The 17,302-nt window shown below is 39.8% G+C and overlaps 1 protein-coding gene across 6 annotated transcripts in view; it reads left to right on the top strand.

Moving 5' to 3' along the window:
- Positions 1–17,302, top strand: part of OGFOD3 (2-oxoglutarate and iron dependent oxygenase domain containing 3) — a 91,513-nt gene that overhangs the window by 46,073 nt on the left and 28,138 nt on the right. The window lies entirely within an intron of this gene.

The following is a 17,302-nucleotide window of genomic DNA, read 5'->3' as shown; positions in this document are numbered from 1 at the left end:
TGAATGATGACACTGGAAGAAAGAGCTGTAACTATAGTAGTTATTGTTTGTCCATTTTTTGTCTCTTTTCATACATTAGAGTGTATTTTTGAATTCTGTAGCTACTGACTATTATTGTCATGTGTTTACAGCTATTTGGGCACTATATTTGTTCCTTCTCTCCTGTTCGTTACTATTTTCCACATTTGTTTTGCATCAGAAAATTAATAATGTGGTCATTTAATCCAGGCAGCAGATGTCTCTATTGAGGCCACACCTAGAATTTGCAAGTTATCCTGTCATATGGAAACTAATTTATTTTCAGCAGGATAATCTATTTTCTTTCTGAAAGTTGTTTAAGGCTTCTCTGTTTTAGCATCCCGACAATGCACATACAGAGCAGCCAGCAGGGTGCGTTTTTACTATTCCCATCCATCTGTCCTTGTGCATGCCTCATTTGTCATCTTGCAGGTAAACTGTGGGCTGTCAAGGGAGCAGATCTGTTATGCAACTGGCTGAGTGGCTTTTGTTTTTCTATTATTAACAGCAACAAAAGTGTAACATAGTTTTTAAATGCATCATGTAAAATGTAGTGATTTTTACAGTTGTCCATGAAGTCCATGTCCCCTTGTGTGTATGCGTCTCAATATAGCCTTTTATTATGTAATCACATTATTTTTTTCCCAAAGAACCCTACCTCTCTCATTGCACAGGACTGATGCACGAAGGACAGAAACCAGTTATCATTTGAATCCGATATACTTCCCACGCCATCAAAAGTCCATTTACGGCACAAACAAGGCTCTGCCCTCCCTGTCTATCCTGGACCACTCTTTGCAGGTCCTCATTGATGTTACGTCTCAGAAGTTTTCCAACTCTGAGTAATGTTTGATGGAGGGATTCTTTTGTTTAGCCCTTTTACATGATCCTCCAGCTGTTCAATGACACCCCCTTGCATGGCAGATGCTCTGGCTTCTTTCTTAACATGTGGCCCAGATATTTTCATTACCTTTTCCAGATAACTTTGGAGATGAGGAGTTGAACGCTGATGTATTTCACCATTTGTTATAAATTCATTCAATTTAATATCTCTTATTTTCCTCAGGCATTTGTTTTTAGAATTCTAGAATAGTAGGACTGGAAGGGACCTCAAGAGGTCACTAGCCTAGGCCCCTGTACTCATGGCATTTAGTCATCTGTCTGTACTTTTGGTGGATTTCCAGTTTTCAAATCCAGTTGTTTAAATGGAAACAGCATTTGAGATGAAGTTTTGTCATTTGGTTTTTAACTTGTAGATTTTTGATGACCAAATCTTGTTTGCACTGGTGAATGCAGCTGCTGCCTTGCTAATTCATGACATTATTTCCTTCTGGAAACCCCCCATTTGCTTGCACGTTACTGCCAATGTATGTGAATTGACTCACGTCTTGTATTTCCTTTCTAATGTAAGACTTTAGTTTGGAGTTGCTGGGGATCTCACAAATTTGTTATTTCATAACTCATTATTAAGAGTCTTTTTTGCATAGCTGGACAGTCTCTTTGCTTGCATGTTGGTTGAGCTGTCACTTAGAGCTATGTTGTCAGCAAAATCTAAATCGTCTTAAGTCATGCAATGCCTGTGTTGTATGTCTACACTTTTTCTCAGAAGGGCATGTCTACACTACACCGACATAGCGATGCTGGCATAACCCTATACTGTAGACACAGCCTACACGGACTGGCGTTTTTCCATCAGTTTTTGGAACCTCACCTCCCTGAGCAACAGTAGCTATGCAAAAGAAGCATTCTTCCATCAGTATGGCTACATCTCCACTGGGGATTAAGTTGGCATAGGTTAGTCAGGGGGTTGGTTTTTTCACCTTTCTGACTGATGCAGTTTTATCAATCTAACTTTTGAGTGTAGACCAAGCCATAATGAAGTCAAATGGCAATGCCAAACAGTAGAGGTGAAAGAATGCATCCTTGTTTGATGCCAGTGTCTATGTTAAACTGTTCACTCAAGTCTGTGTTTACTTTAAGTGTTCAAGCTGCACCTTGATATAAAGCCTTGATGATGTTAGCTAGTTTTGTTGGCATACCATAACACTTCAAGGTATGTCAGAGTAAATTGGGGTGGAGACCGTCAAATGCTTTCTTCAAATCTGTGAAGTTTATGAGAAGTGGGTTTTGTTACTCCATACCCTACCTGACTACTCTTAGGGTGAAAATCTGGTCAACTTGTGATCTACTGGATCAAAATCCAGCCTGCTTTTTGGTTAGCTCAACTGCTTTCTTTATTCTACTTAAGATGATACTGCAGAAGGCATTGCCTATTGCTGAAGGAAGTGTAACACCTTACCGGTTGTTAGAGTTGTTTTGATTACCTTTCTTTGGTATTTTGACAATAATGCCATTTTTCCATGGTCTTGAAGGCTTTTCCTGGTCCCATGTGTTTATTGAAAAGTTTGGTGATTTTACTGATGATCTCATCAGCACAAACTTCCAGAATTTCCCTCGTCTTCACCTGCAGCTTTCCCAGGTTTTCACTTTTTAGTGCATCTTTTACAATATGTTGATATCTATTTCTGGATGTTTAATTTCTTTGTCAAAGTCAACAGTTTCTTTTGGCTTTGGTCATTTTAACACCTTTTGAAAGTGTTCTGCCCATCACTTTTTTTTTTTCCTGTTGGTCATAGATCATAGACTTTCAAGTTTGGAAGGGACCTCTGGAGGTCACCCAGTCCAACCCCCTGCTCAAAGCAGAACCAATCCCCAATTTTTGTCCCAGATCCCTAAATGGCCCCGTCAAGGATTGAACTGACAACTGGGTTTAGGAGGCCAATGCTCAAACCACTGAGCTATCCTTCCCCCCAAAAGTTTTTCACCCCAGATGGGACTCGAACCCACAATCCCTGGCTTAGGAGGCCAGTGCCTTATCCATTAGGTCTCTGGGGCTCTATAAACAAATAAGGTTCTACCGAGATTTGAACTCGGATCGCTGGCTTCAGAGTGCTAAACATTACACCATGGAACCACCTCCATGGTGGTACGGTCTTTCCTTATTTACCCTAACAGGCTCTCTGGCTGGTGTAAACTTGCCAGTTAGAATGCTGTTGAATTGATGAAGTGTTTTACAATCACCTCTTTTAGCAGCTGCCTCAGCTTCTTTGGCAGTGTTATCCATATATTTCCTCTTGTATCTTCTCATGCTGCTTTTTACTGCTGTCTCTTTTGGGTTAAACGGATGTTTTGCTGCTATTTTTCTGGAGGTGTGTTTGAAGAGTGAATGTTTGCTTTGGCTTGTCCCTTTCTTTTACACAGTTCCACATATCCTCACTTATCCAGACTTTAGGCTTGCATGTCTGGAAACCAAGTACAGTTATTGCAGCATCTGAGATACTGTCATGCAGAAAGGATCATAACATGTCAGTGTTCACTTCTTGTAGTGGATCTCAGTCCTACAGCATCTATACTCTGTTCTTCAGTTCAATTTGAAATTGCTGCTGTAATGTCTTCTCTGTTAGCCTTTTGCTAATCTTCTTGCTGCTTTTTGGGGTTTTAATTTTCTTAAGTTTAATCTTCATTCTTGCTACACACAAATTTTGGTCACTTTCAACATTGTCATCTCTGTATGCTCTAATGCCTTGGAGAGTTGCCCTAAATTTCCTTCCATTACATAGACAATCTGTCTGGTTCCTTGAGACTCCATCTGCAACATTCCAAGTTACTTGTGCATATCTATGTGGATATAGTGTTCCACCCATTATGAGCCCTGACACCAGCCACAATTCTAGCAGTCATTTGCTGTTCTGATTTTGGGAACCAGTATGCTTGCCCATTGCTTTCACCACTGTGTTGTTGTCATTCCCAATCTTGTAATCAAAGTCCCTCATCACTAAGCAGGTGTCATGCTTGGGAATATTGTTAATCAGAGTTTGTAGGCAATTCAGAATTGATCTTTGATTTTATTATAGCTGTCTGTTGGTTTGTAACATTATATAAATATTTTCATGTATTGTTTTGAAACCTAGCTCGAAGCAATCAACTATTAATTGGCTCCCAATCTGTTATCAATTTTTATGCTTTGGAAGTCATAATTAATGCTGTTCCCTCTGAGTGGTAATCATCTTACCTCCCTGAATATATTACTATTTAATTTTTGAGTTGTTTTTTATCAGCTCTGGGCCATTGACTTATCTTATTCCAAGGATTTTGAGATTTGTCAACAAGATGAAATTCGGTAAATGCAAGTGTAAAGTACTTTTCTTAGGAAGGAAAAATCAAAAGCACAACTACAAAATGGGGAATAACTGGCTAAGGAGTAGTACTGCTGAAAAGGATCAGGGGTTACAGTGGATCACAAATCAAACATGAGCCAACAATATGGACAGCTGTGAAAAAGGCTAATGTTCTGGGTGTATTAACAGGAATGAAATATGTAAGACATGGGAGGTAGTTGTTCCACTCTACTTTGCAGTGGTGAGTCCTCAGCTGGAGTATTGTGTCCAGTTCTGGGTGCCACATTTTAAGAAGGATGGTGGAAAAATTGGAAAGAGTCCAATGGAGAGCAACAAAAAATTATGGTAATTTTCGAAAACATGACCTAGTCATGTTCAGTTGTGAGGGAAAAAAGACGGAGGCGTGGGGGAGGACCTGATAAGTCTTCAAGTATGTTAAGGGCTGTTATAAAGAGGACGGTGATAGATTGTTCTCCATGTCCACTAGAGGTAGGGCAAGAAGTAATGGGCTTAATTTGCAGCAAGGGAGATTTAGGTTAGATAATAGGTAAAACTTCTTAATTATAAGGATAATTAAGTATTGGAATAGGGAGTTGGAAGATTGTGGAATCTCTTTCACTGGAGACTTTTGAGAACAGGTTAAACAAACACTTGTCAGCAATGGTCAGTTGGTCCTGCCTCAGCATGGGGATCGGGAGGAAGGACTAGATGATTCTTGAGATCGTTTCCAGATTTACGTTTCTGTAATTCTGTGAATGTTGGTAAATAAATCAAAGCTGCAGAAGCTATCAGAAGCCTGCATCCCAAGAAAGGGGAAAAAATTCATAGGCAGGAGTTGTACACCAAGCTGGATGAGCAAGTATCTCAGAGGGGTGATTAAGAAAAAGCAGAAAGCATACAGGGAGTGGAAGATGGGAGGGATCAGCAAGGAAAGCTACCTTATTGAGGTCAGAACATGTAGGAATAAAGTGAGACAGGCTAAAAGTCAAGTAGAGTTGGATCTTGCAAAGGGAATTAAAACCAATAGTAAAAGGTTCTATAGCCATATAAATAAGAAGAAAACAAAGAAAGAAGAAGTGGGACCGCTAAACACTGAGGATGGAGTGGAGATTAAGGATAATCTAGGCATGGCCCAATATCTAAACAAATACTTTGCCTCAGTCTTTAATAAGACTAAAGAGGATCCTAGGGATAATGGTAGCCTGACAAATGGGAATGAGGATATGGAGGTAGATATTACCATATCTGAGGTAGAAGCGAAACTCAAACAGCTTAATGGGACTAAATCGGGGGGCCCAGATAATCTTCATCCAAGAATATTAAAGGAATTGGCACCCGAAATTGCAAGCCCATTAGCAAGAATTTTTAATGAATCTGTAAACTCAGGAGTTGTACCGTATGATTGGAGAATTGCTAACATAGTTCCTATTTTTAAGAAAGGGAAAAAAGTGACCGGGTAACTACAGGTCTGTTAGTTTGACATCTGTAGTATGCAAGGTCTTGGAAAAAATTTTGAAGGAGAAAGTAGTTAAGGACATTGAAGTCAATGGTAAATGGGACAAAATACATCATGGTTTTACAAAAGGTAAATCGTGCCAAACCAACCTGATCTCCTTCTTTGAGAAAGTAACAGATTTTTTAGTCAAAGGAAATGCAGTGGATCTAATTTACCTAGATTTCAGTAAGACATTTGATACCGTGCCACATGGGGAATTATTAGTTAAATTGGAAAAGATCGGGATCAATATGAAAATTGAAAGGTGGATAAGGAATTGGTTAAAGGGGAGACTACAACGGGTCCTACTGAAAGGTGAACTGTCAGGATGGAGGGAGGTTACCAGTGGAGTTCCTCAAGGATCGGTTTTGGGACCAATCTTATTTAATCTTTTTATTACTGACCCTGGCACAAAAAGTGGGAATGTGCTAATAAAGTTTGCGGATGATACAAAGCTGGGAGGTATTACCAATTTAGAAAAGGACCGGGATATCATACAGGAGGATCTGGATGACCTTGTAAACTGGAGTAATAGTAATAGGATGAAATTTAATAGTGAGAAGTGTAAGGTTATGCATTTAGGGATTAATAACAAGAATTTTTGTTATAAGCTAGGGACGCATCAATTAGAAATAACGGAGGAGGAGAAGGACCTGGGAGTATTTGGTTGATCATAGGATGACTATGAGCCGCCAATGTGATATGGCTGTGAAAAAAGCTAATGCGGTCTTGGGATGCATCAGGAGAGGTATTTCCAGTAGGGATAAGGAGGTTTTAGTACCGTTATACAAGGCACTGGTGAGACTTCACCTGGAATACTGTGTGCAGTTCTGGTCTCCCATGTTTAAGAAGGATGAATTCAAACTGGAACAGGTACAGAGAAGGGCTGCTAGAATGATCTGAGGAATGGAAAACTTGTCTTATGAAAGGAGATTGAAGGAGCTTGGCTTGTTCAGCCTAACTAAAAGAAGGTTGAGGGGAGATATGATTGCTCTCTATAAATATATCAGAGGGATAAATACAAGAGAGGGAGAGGAATTATTTAAGCTCAGTAGCAATGTGGACACAAGAACAAATGGATATAAAATGGTCACCAGGAAGTTTAGACTTGAAATTAAACGAAGGTTTCTAACCATCAGAGGAGTGAAGTTTTGGAATAGCCTTCCAAGGAAAGCAGTGGGGGCAAAAGATCTATCTGGCTTTAAGATTAAACTCGATAAGTTTATGGAGGAGATGGTATGATGGGATAACATGATTTTGGTAATTAATTGATCTTTAAATATTCATGGTAAATAGGCGTAATTGCCTGTGATGGGATGTTAGATGGGGTGGGATCTGAGTTACCCAGGAAAGAATTTTCTGTAGTATCTGGCTGGTGAATCTTGCCCATATGCTCAAGGTTTAGCTGATCGCCATATTTGGGGTCAGGAAGGAATTTTCCTCCAGGGCAGATTGGAAGAGGCCCTGGAAGGTTTTTCACCTTCCTCTGTAGCATGGGGCACGGGTCACTTGCTGGAGGATTCTCTGCTCCTTGAAGTCTTTAAACCATGATTTGAGGACTTCAATAGCTCAGACATAGGTGAGGTTTTCCGCAGGAGTGGGTGGGTGAGATTCTGTGGCCTGCATTGTGCAGGAGGTCAGACTAGATGATCATAATGGTCCCTTCTGACCTTAGTATCTATGAATAAAACATGAGGCATATCCACCAATACTTTTACACCTTCATGAGCATCTGCATGTGTTTCCCTATATATTGAAGCAAAATAATATCTAGCTCTTGTATAGCTTTTAAATAATACATAACTCTTATATTTATATTTTAAATGCTATTACAACCTGTGGTTACTATTTTTATTTTTATATGTATTTATTTGTAAGTGTGTGTGTGTATGTGTAAATATATATATGGCTGTAATAGCATTTCAAACATTTCATGTACAAGAAATGATTACGTGTCCATTATAAATAATATTTGCTTTCAGAGTCGTACAGGAATAACAGGTCTTACTAAAATCAGCAAAATGTCTCATTCAGAAACTAGAGCAAAAATATTGAAAAATGAAATAATAAAGCTCCCTTATTTAGCCTACTTCATGGGTCTAACTCTGATTGTTCAGATACAAGGTCTTCTTTGAGGTTAAAAAAAAAATCGGCAGTTGTTCTGGATCTTAGAAACCCATTGGTTTATCCCTCTGTCATCCTCAGTCTAGCTGGAAGTAGCCAGACCATAAGATGCTCAGATAAAAGAAGTTTGCTTGCCAGGAATGGATTGTCCTTCTACAGGTCTGTGGCAGGATCCAGATTAACGTTTTGTTGGGCTTTTTTGTTGTTTTGTTTTGTTTTTTAAATAACCTCCACCAAACACCCACACTCAATGTCCTTCAAGGACTGTTTCTCTTACCATTGGTGGCTCAGTTATAATACTCAGTTGGTCTCAGGATAAGGCTTAGTCTACCCTAGAGAATTAAGTTGATGTAAGCTGCCTTACATCGACTTAATTTTGTCGGTGTCTACACTAGACTGCTGCTTCCATCAAAGTAAATGGCCTGCTACACTGACATCATAACTCCACCTCCATGAGAGGCATAGCGCTTATGTTGGTGTAGTTAGGGTGATGCAGAGTCTGTGTAGATACTGCGTTACTTACATTGGCTGTCATTCTTGTCAGTTTCACGGCTGCCCCTGGCTCAGAGCAGCTGGGCAGGGGCTCACAGCTGGAGCCAGGAAAGAGATAAGAATGTCAGTTTCACTGCTAGTAGGCTCCATGCTGTGAATTTGAGCCGGTGCTGGGCTCACAGCTCGGGTTGTCACCCCAAGGTGGGTGCAGGGCTCCACCTCTGAGCCCCGTGCAGCTGTCAGTGCCCCACACTCAGCTGTCAGTGCCCACAATGCCTCACTTAAGTCGATGCAAGCGTTCTTGGTGAGGATGTGCAACACTGGCAGTAGCAGGGTAGTGTGGACACCAGCAGCTGATAGAGCAGGACTTGACAACTCAGTGTCAGGATCTAAGATCTGGGGGAAACATAGTCAGAGCAAAGTTATTGTTGTAGCATTTGGATCCCCATTCCCATTTAAGATGTCTAATACATAATTCCTTCCTGTCCCCATCTTTTATGATGTCCCAATTCTCCAAACCCGTGTGCACATGAATTGTTCTGTTAAGTACAATAGGTATGGGGCCACTTGTGAGCCTAAGGTTACTTGGGGGTGTGTTCGGGATCGTCGCATTAGAGGGGAGCAATAGTTTACATATATTCCTTATCAGGGTGTGTTTTAACAGAATTAAATTACTTATTTATGGTTATTTTGGCAGTGCACCAGTTAAAGTTCACAGCTATGCAGGAGGCAAAGTAGGTGAATTCCAAGGAAAAGGTTAATAAGCTGGAACATATATTTCAGGGAAGGCTAGATGTGATAGACATTTTTTGTAGCTTGGAAGATATGCCATTGAATTATTTTCTTCAGTCCAATCTGCTTAAAGTGTTTTTTTAAATCTCTTCTGTCTCCTGTGGGTAGCACAGGATTGGAAAATTTCATTGTGCGTTTACAGACTGTAATTGGAAAAGCAGGGGGAAATGTATAGGCTGTAGATCTAGATATCAAGAGTTTCTAGATAGTGAAGAGCAACAGCATTTTCTAGTATCCTTCCAAAACAGGGCTTTTTTGAGTGCTAGAAAATTAAATAAAGATCAATGAAAGCTTAGCATGCTAGTCACTCTTTCAGTTTCCATGGGATACTTAGGAGTGCTTTAAGATTGTTTTAACGAAATTTCAGGGATTGGCCTTTTTTGAGAGAGAGAGAGAAAGAGAGGGGTGAACAGTATTGTTAACCCCAAACGTTCAAAAATCAGAGATTATATAAAAATAATATATTTTTATTTGCCTTCTGCTTTTTGAGCCTGTAAGATTCAGTGGGATTACATTCTGAAGCTTTCTTCACAGCCATGAGGCTAGAAACTTACTTTTCTTTAAGAATGGAGGCTGAAATCCTCACATATTCACTTGACTCCAGGAGGGGACTTTAAGGAAAACAATAATTATCGTGAAACTCATGACAAAATCATGAGAGTTGACAACACTGGGTGAATCCCATCCTGTTGCGCCAATGAATATGGCAGAATAATTTCCAAAATATTGCCAAAATTTTGGCTCACTGAAGATCATCTCAACTTGATATTTTGAAGAAAATTTGGAGGCAGAGGGTCTTTATTGTTTCATTTTATTGTCACTCCCCTGTTATATTGACATGCAAATTATTCTCTTTCCCCATTAACTATCTGTCAGTAAGGACATTTGGAGGGCACAGCTGGTGCAAATACACAAATATGGGCATGCTTCTATATCTCACCCATACATTTCCGTAGGCTATTGCTTGTTTGCTTTTTTTTCCATTGTATTTAGTATTTAAACTGCATTTAAGTGAAATTAACACCCTCCAGCCACCCACACTTCTGTAGTGAATTTTAAACAGTTCAGCATCCTGTCCTGGTAATTAAAACAATGCAGGAACACTGTGGACAAGCTGTCCTTTGTGATGCTGCTTTCTTGTAGCATGTAATAATAGGGAATCATATCTCCCACTTGCATTAGGAAAGACCTTTGGGCATTTGGTACAAAAATCTTCCTGGGGAATCTTATTAAAAGTTATAGGATATCAGCTATTAGTATGTTGTAAGGGCTGTTCAAACTGCAGTAAGTCATAGCACACTAGGGATTCAACTTTCAGTGTGCAACAGCAGCATTCACACGGACAGCTAGTGCATGGCACACTAGTGTGAGGTGGATTTACATACCAGCCTGCTGCATAGTAAGTGACTGTGTAGACATGCCATAAGACTAATCCTCTTCCCTGAATACTACATTATTTATCTTTTTCATGCTCTTGAAGCTACAGTGATCACTACTTAAAAAGTCAGTGTTTGCCAAGAGTTACTATACAGAGGTATTTTTTGAGACCACAGTTCGACCTTTTTCTAGAATACGAAATAAACTGTGATATCTCAATCTTAAAAAAAGTAAAAAAAGAGTGTCTTGGATCTTTTACATATTTTCGTGCAAAAAACCCTAAAATAGCAGATTCCATTTTTTGAAAACACAGATAGTTCATTGAATTTCTTATTATTGAGTACGGGCTGCATTCAGTGTTGTACAAGACTGAGGGGATGTTACTGTCCCTTCCTTATGAATCTTACATTCTCTAATAGATAACACAGACATACAGTTCACTGGAACCAGATGACCAGAACATGGGTTCAGTAAGCTGTAAAAATGTGTGAATCTTGTAGATGTGCAGAAGCTTCGGGGAAATGGCTAAGCCCACCTCTGAGTAGGCTCTTGGGCCTATTCCTGTAAAGTACTGAGCACCCTCAGCTCCTGCTAAAGTTGATGCCGACCTTTTTGCATTCTCAAGTCAAGTGCCTTTTGTAGCATAAAAAGCAACAGCTCAAGTCTTTCCAAAAAGGAATCTAAAATGTGGGTTACAGTGTGGTGCGTCCCACTGGATACCTGCATTTCGTCCTGTGCGTCTGCTAGGTTTTAAGTGACAGCACTGTATGGAACACAATGGGTTGGCTTAGGTAAAATGTTTGATGCCATGCAAAGGAGGCCTCACTTACACATATTTCATGGTCCTCCAGATCTCTGCTTTTTCAATTCCAAATTGAAATAAATATAAAACCAGAATCAAACTGTCAAGGTTCCTCCCCGACTCTGAACGCTAGGGTACAGATGTGGGGACCTGCATGAAAACCTCCTAAGCTTATCTTTACCAGCTTAGGTCAAAACTTCCCCAAGGTACAAAATATTCCACCCTTTGTCCTTGGATTGGCCGCTACCACCACCAAACAAATACTGGTTACTGGGGAAGAGCTGTTTGGAAACGTCTTTCCCCCCAAATACTTCCCAAAACCTTGCACCCCACTTCCTGGACAAGGTTTGGTAAAAAGCCTCACCAATTTGCATAGGTGACCACAGACCCAAACCCTTGGATCTGAGAACAATGAAAAAGCATTCAGTTTTCTTACAAGAAGACTTTTAATAGAAATAGGAGTAAATAGAAGTAAAGAAATCCCCTCTGTAAAATCAGAATGGTAGGTACCTTACAGGGTAATTAGATTCAAAACATAGAGAATCCCTCTAGGCAAAACCTTAAGTTACAAAAAAGATACACAGACAGAAATAGTTATTCTATTCAGCACAATTCTTTTCTCAGCCATTTAAAGAAATCATAATCTAACGCATACCTAGCTAGATTACTTACTAAAAGTTCTAAGACTCCATTCCTGTTCTATCCCCGACAAAAGCAGCATATAGACAGACAGAGACCCTTTGTTTCTCTCCCTCCTCCCAGCTTTTGAAAGTATCTTGTCTCCTCATTGGTCATTTTGGTCAGGTGCCAGTGAGGTTACCTTTAGCTTCTTAACCCTTTACAGGTGAGAGGATTTTTCCTCTGGCCAGGAGGGATTTTAAAGGGGTTTACCCTTCCCTTTATATTTATGACACAAACGTATATATGTATACTACTGCTTTAAATGTCTTTCCTGTTATACAGACAAAACTGAGGAAGACTTTAGTAGAAAATTAACATTCATAATGCCTCTTGGAAGACTGCAGATATAAAATAGAGCAAAAAAATAACTGCCCCATGCAGAGGTATCCACAAACAGAAGTAATCTAAATATTTGTAAACCATTTGTGCCCCTGATCTCTCTGATCCCGGTGTATTACTGGTTTGTAATGCTTATTTTGAGATTAGATTACACTATTCCTCATTGCCAATTACTGCGATATTTGGATTTCTCTTGAAGCCTCAACTTCTGGAGTCATGAGAATCTGTGTTTATTTAAAAAAAAAAAAAAAAAAGAAGGTAACATTTTAGTTTTTGGTTGCAGAGAAAATGTCAGGAACACAGCTGCCTCTGAGCTTGGTTACCTTGCAACCCAGTGAGCTCATCTGGGCCCAATAAACCCTCACTAAGTAACTGTACTCCCTGAATGGTCAGAAGAACCAACAGATCACCATTTAAGCCCTGTAGCAACAGCAGCGCACTGGCTGCTCAGTGCGCTCCAGGGCTGCAGCTGCTCCAGACCTGCTTTTTGCCCAGCCCTTGCTCCATCCCTTGCCTGCTCCACTCCAGCCTTAGTCCCTGCCCAGCTCTGATCTCCTGATTCCTAACTCCTGGCTCTGACCATTGGCTTGTCTCCTGACCACCTCTGCTTCTGCCCTCTGATTCTGCTTCGACCACTAGGTCACATTGTTTGCACCTGGTATAGAAAAGATGGAAAGCGTAAACAGGGTGTAACCTAAAGGTTCAAAAGGCAAATAAAAATGTGGTGGTTTTTTTCTTTTGGTTTTTTGTATCATGATTTTAAGCCAATCTCATAATTTTTGGTGGGATGTCTATTTCATGACTTTTGAATACTTACGGTTTTTAATACTGCTATATAAACTCATTTGTATGATGCATAGAATGGAACTCTACTTATTATTACAAAAAATCATTTAAAAATACTTTTTGTGTTATTACCCACTCTTGCAAACCAATATTGAGACAAATTTAAAGTTTGCAATTCCTTATATGTGTATGAGCTCACAAGGGAATGTGTGAGTGTAAAATTACTGCTCCAAGCCCTCTAAATATCTCCAATCTAACGGCTCTCCAAAACCACAAGCATCCAAACTCAAGTGGTTTTATGTTAAGTGGTATATCTACAGATTGGAGAACCGGAAAAAAAGATTTAATCGCTCCATAACATTCCTTAAGTTACATTTACCACAGCAGGAATGAAATATCCAGTCTAAATCCTCTCTGTTGCTCTGTTGAAGTCTCCCCCAGTCAGTCTGTGCACATTGTGGCAACTTACTGATTGTTTTCAGTGTTTCTGTCATAACGTTTCTGAAGACTTTGTGCTCTGATAACATCTCCTTTTTATTAGTGTTGTGCTTGAACACAGAGGTGTTTGAAATAAGGATCCACACATTGCATCTTGAATGAATGTGTCTATGTATGTAGTACTGTTATTTATTAATATTATTTATTTAAGCACCATGTTTGCACATAAAAAGGATACTTCAGTATTTTTATAGGGCCAAGGGGGGACATGGATAAGCGTTCATGTCGCGCTCCCCATCAGTGTCCGGGCCGGGGACGCTAATGATCCAGCCCACAGACCTAATTTGGTGATGAATCCTGGTTGTGTGCCACTTGAGGCACGTTGCACATACACTAAGAAGACAGGGCTGAAAGTGAAGTAAGGGGGGAAAAGTGTGCTAGAAAAGAGAGTTAGCTGGAGACTGAGAAGAGAGGTGGTTGTTGAATGTAGATGCTGTGACGTTACACCCCATATTTGTCATAGAAATATTGTTACGATATGAATATGGCAAACTAAGATGTTTTATGCAAGATGGGTATTGTGAGGTATCATTGAAAAGGTTATGATCTCTTGAATGTGTTTATCCAATTTGTATGCATGTATCATTTCTGTATCTGAGGTTAGGAATATTGGCTTTGTAACAATTACAACTGTGTGTGTATTTGGGGGAACGCCCACCAGAGAGTAGGCAATCTGCCTGAATGAGCCATTTCAGAAGGACAGTAGAACTTTGAAGATTCTAATCTCCCACTGTCTTGAGGAGCTTCCTGGGATGTTGCTTTGACACTGATGGGTTATCTGATGATGTCACCTGGTACGGAGTACCACCTTGGACACTGCTGGTATTTTTCCGCTGGAAACGAAGAGTTCCCGCCTTACGTAAATTCTATTTAAGGCTGGGGAGTAAGGCAATCAGGACTCTTCTCCATTGCCTCCCTGTCAAAGAAGGAAGATTGCTAAAAACACACGAGGGGAAAAGCAGGGGCTGAGTCCAGGCAGAAATGGGGTCCCGTCTGTAAAAAGAAATAACTGGAATTCTAAGCTACAGAAACTGTGCAACCTGCCTAAAACAACATTTAGGGTGAGAAATTACATTTTGTAACCTGTTTCTTGAGTATATTAAGCTTAGTTTGCCTGTTTTGTTTTATTTGCTCAGTAATCTACTTTGCTCTGTTTGCTATCCCTTATAATCACTTAAAATTTTCCTTTTGTAGTTAATAAACTTATTTCTTGTTTATTTCAAAACCCAGTTTGTGCAACTCATATCTGGGGTGCCAAAAGCTGTGCACATCTCTCTCCACACTGAGGGAGAGGGTGAATTTCTATGAGCTTGCGCTGTGCAGATCTTTCTATACAGTGCAAGACCATCTTATTTTGGGGTTTACACTCCAGATGGTGTGTGCACCAGAGTGCTGGCCATTCTCCAAGCTGATTTCAGTTTGTGTCTGCAGCTGAGTGTGGCCTTGCCTGAGTGTGTGCTGGAAAGGGGCTTGAGAGCCTGGCACAGCAACCCAGCACAAGGGAAACCCAGGCTGGTAGGACCGGCGGGCTTTGGGATCCCAGCACATCCAGTGGCACCCAGAAGCCGGATCCAACCCATCACATCTTCTATTAAAAATCAGGTCATCTCAAATGATAGGTACATGATAAAGACCGAAGGTTATTGGTGGTTGTTGATGAAATGTTGCTATTTTGGGTCTGTAAATAAATAGCTTCATCTACAAGCACCAGTTCTTTACCTCTAATGGTTGGGGGAGGAGAGTATTTGAAAACATAGATTTGTTAGACTTTTTTTAAAGTGTTGGAATGTGTATGAATATAATTCTTATCCATATGCCAAGCCATTCAAGAATTGATTGTGAAACATAATCAGTACCCCACCTTTCTTTCTTGGCTGTTAATGGTGTGCCAGCCCTCTCTGCTACTGATAATGCAATGTGCTGAACTTTAAACAAAAATGCCCCACATCTCCACCTGCTGTCTGGGAAAGCACTTTATCTCCTAGGGTTTTGTACAGAGGGTTCCAGAGAGTTCAGTGGGTCTCTGAATGGGCTCCAGGGACTGCTTGAACAGATCTAAATGTCAATAGGGGCCACAGTCCTTCATCTCTGTAAGAAGGCAGTTTTTCTGCATCATAGCTGGTTTGCATTTGAATGAGGTTCTTATTTTGGGCTCAGAACCACTTTACTGATCTATCAGTCTCCTCATATGCCGTGGAGTGTGTGATTGGAAAATGAATAGGGTAGAAATTCAGGCCTATTCACATTAGTCTGTATCTTGAAGCACACTACTAATAAAAAGTATATCCTTGCTAATGATGACATGGAAACCTATTTCACATTACTGAAACGATCAAATTGGTGAGTAAGCAAATAAACAAAACTTTAAAAAAAAATCAAGGAGGATCCATTTTAAAATATCTTAATTTTGACAGTTGTAATTTAGTTTAACATATTTCAGAGTAGCAGCCATGTTAGTCTGTATCCTCAAAAAGAAAAGGAGTACTTGTGGCACCTTAGAGACGAACAGATTTATTTGAGCATAAGCTTTCGTGAGCTACATGGGATGCATGCAGTTTTAGTAACAAGGCATCAATTAGCATCTGCTATTAAATCTGTCTTTTTGGTGTGCAAATTATAAAGGGTGTACAGATGAGCATAGTGCAGTTTAGAGAGTTTCTGTTGGCTCATGCTGTATGATTGTGCAAACTAACTAGCAGAAATGTCTAAATGATCGCTTTGCCACATTCATATGTTTTAAATTAAATTATCCATAAAGAACTATTGAAAATTGATCTGTCTGTAGTTGTCAGTATGACTTTTATGAGTTGGTTTCAATTATAAGTTTTTTCATGTAATTTATTAAGCCTTTTGATATTTAATGTTAGTGGGATAATAAATGCATTTGATATGCATGGGATGTTGTGTTATTCCAGAGAGGTTGTTATAATTTAATGTCATTCAGTGACCACTTATAAAGTGTCACCACTTCTTAATACTGATCTACCTTTGAGTGGTAGCAATCATGAAGAACAGTAATAGAAAAAGCTATTTGCTGCTAAAGGTTAGACAGACATGCTGATAAAAAAACCCCCATCACCAGTTCTACACTGGTTCGTAGCACTTGTGCAAATGCACTATTGCTGCAAAATTGGTTTTTCAGAGGACTGGCCAGGGCCTTGCTGAAAACATAGACAAAAACGGTTTTTCAGTTTCTTTTTCAAGTTTATAAATTAGGAGGAGGAACTGGATATACTAACTTTGTTTGCAGTCAGAGGAATGTCCACGTTTCAATGTCTGAAAAAGTATAGCTAGACTGATAGCCATTTTTTGTGGGTCATAGGGTCAGAGTTGATGGGGTAGGTTGAGAGAGAATGGAGGACATCACTGAGGGAGAGAGGAGCAGTTGATTTTACAGTGTACCATAATAAAAGCCCCTAAAGCCTCAGACTTGTAAGCATGTAAGAGAAAGAGTAAGTTGTACTGAACGCGTGTGAAATGAGAGAGACATCCTTCTCATTCTTGAAGCATTCCTTGGACCAACCTGTGGTCTTATCTCCAGTGCAAGCCAACATGTCCTTTTAGCTGAAGGTGTCTCTGCATTACTGGTTGCAAGGAAGACAGAATTATGGAGTGGGGATTTATTACTAGCCTGAAAAAGTTGATGAACCTTTAGGGTGTTGGGACTAAAATGTCATTAATAACATCACTTTTGTTAATGCCCTTCCACATTGTCTTGCA

The sequence above is a fragment of the Chelonia mydas genome, chromosome 14 (genome assembly GCF_015237465.2).
Source record: "Chelonia mydas isolate rCheMyd1 chromosome 14, rCheMyd1.pri.v2, whole genome shotgun sequence".
In the NCBI taxonomy this organism is placed as follows: domain Eukaryota; kingdom Metazoa; phylum Chordata; order Testudines; family Cheloniidae; genus Chelonia; species Chelonia mydas.
The sequence above is the reverse complement of the archived record's forward strand: the minus strand, read 5'-3'. Positions and strand labels throughout refer to the sequence as shown.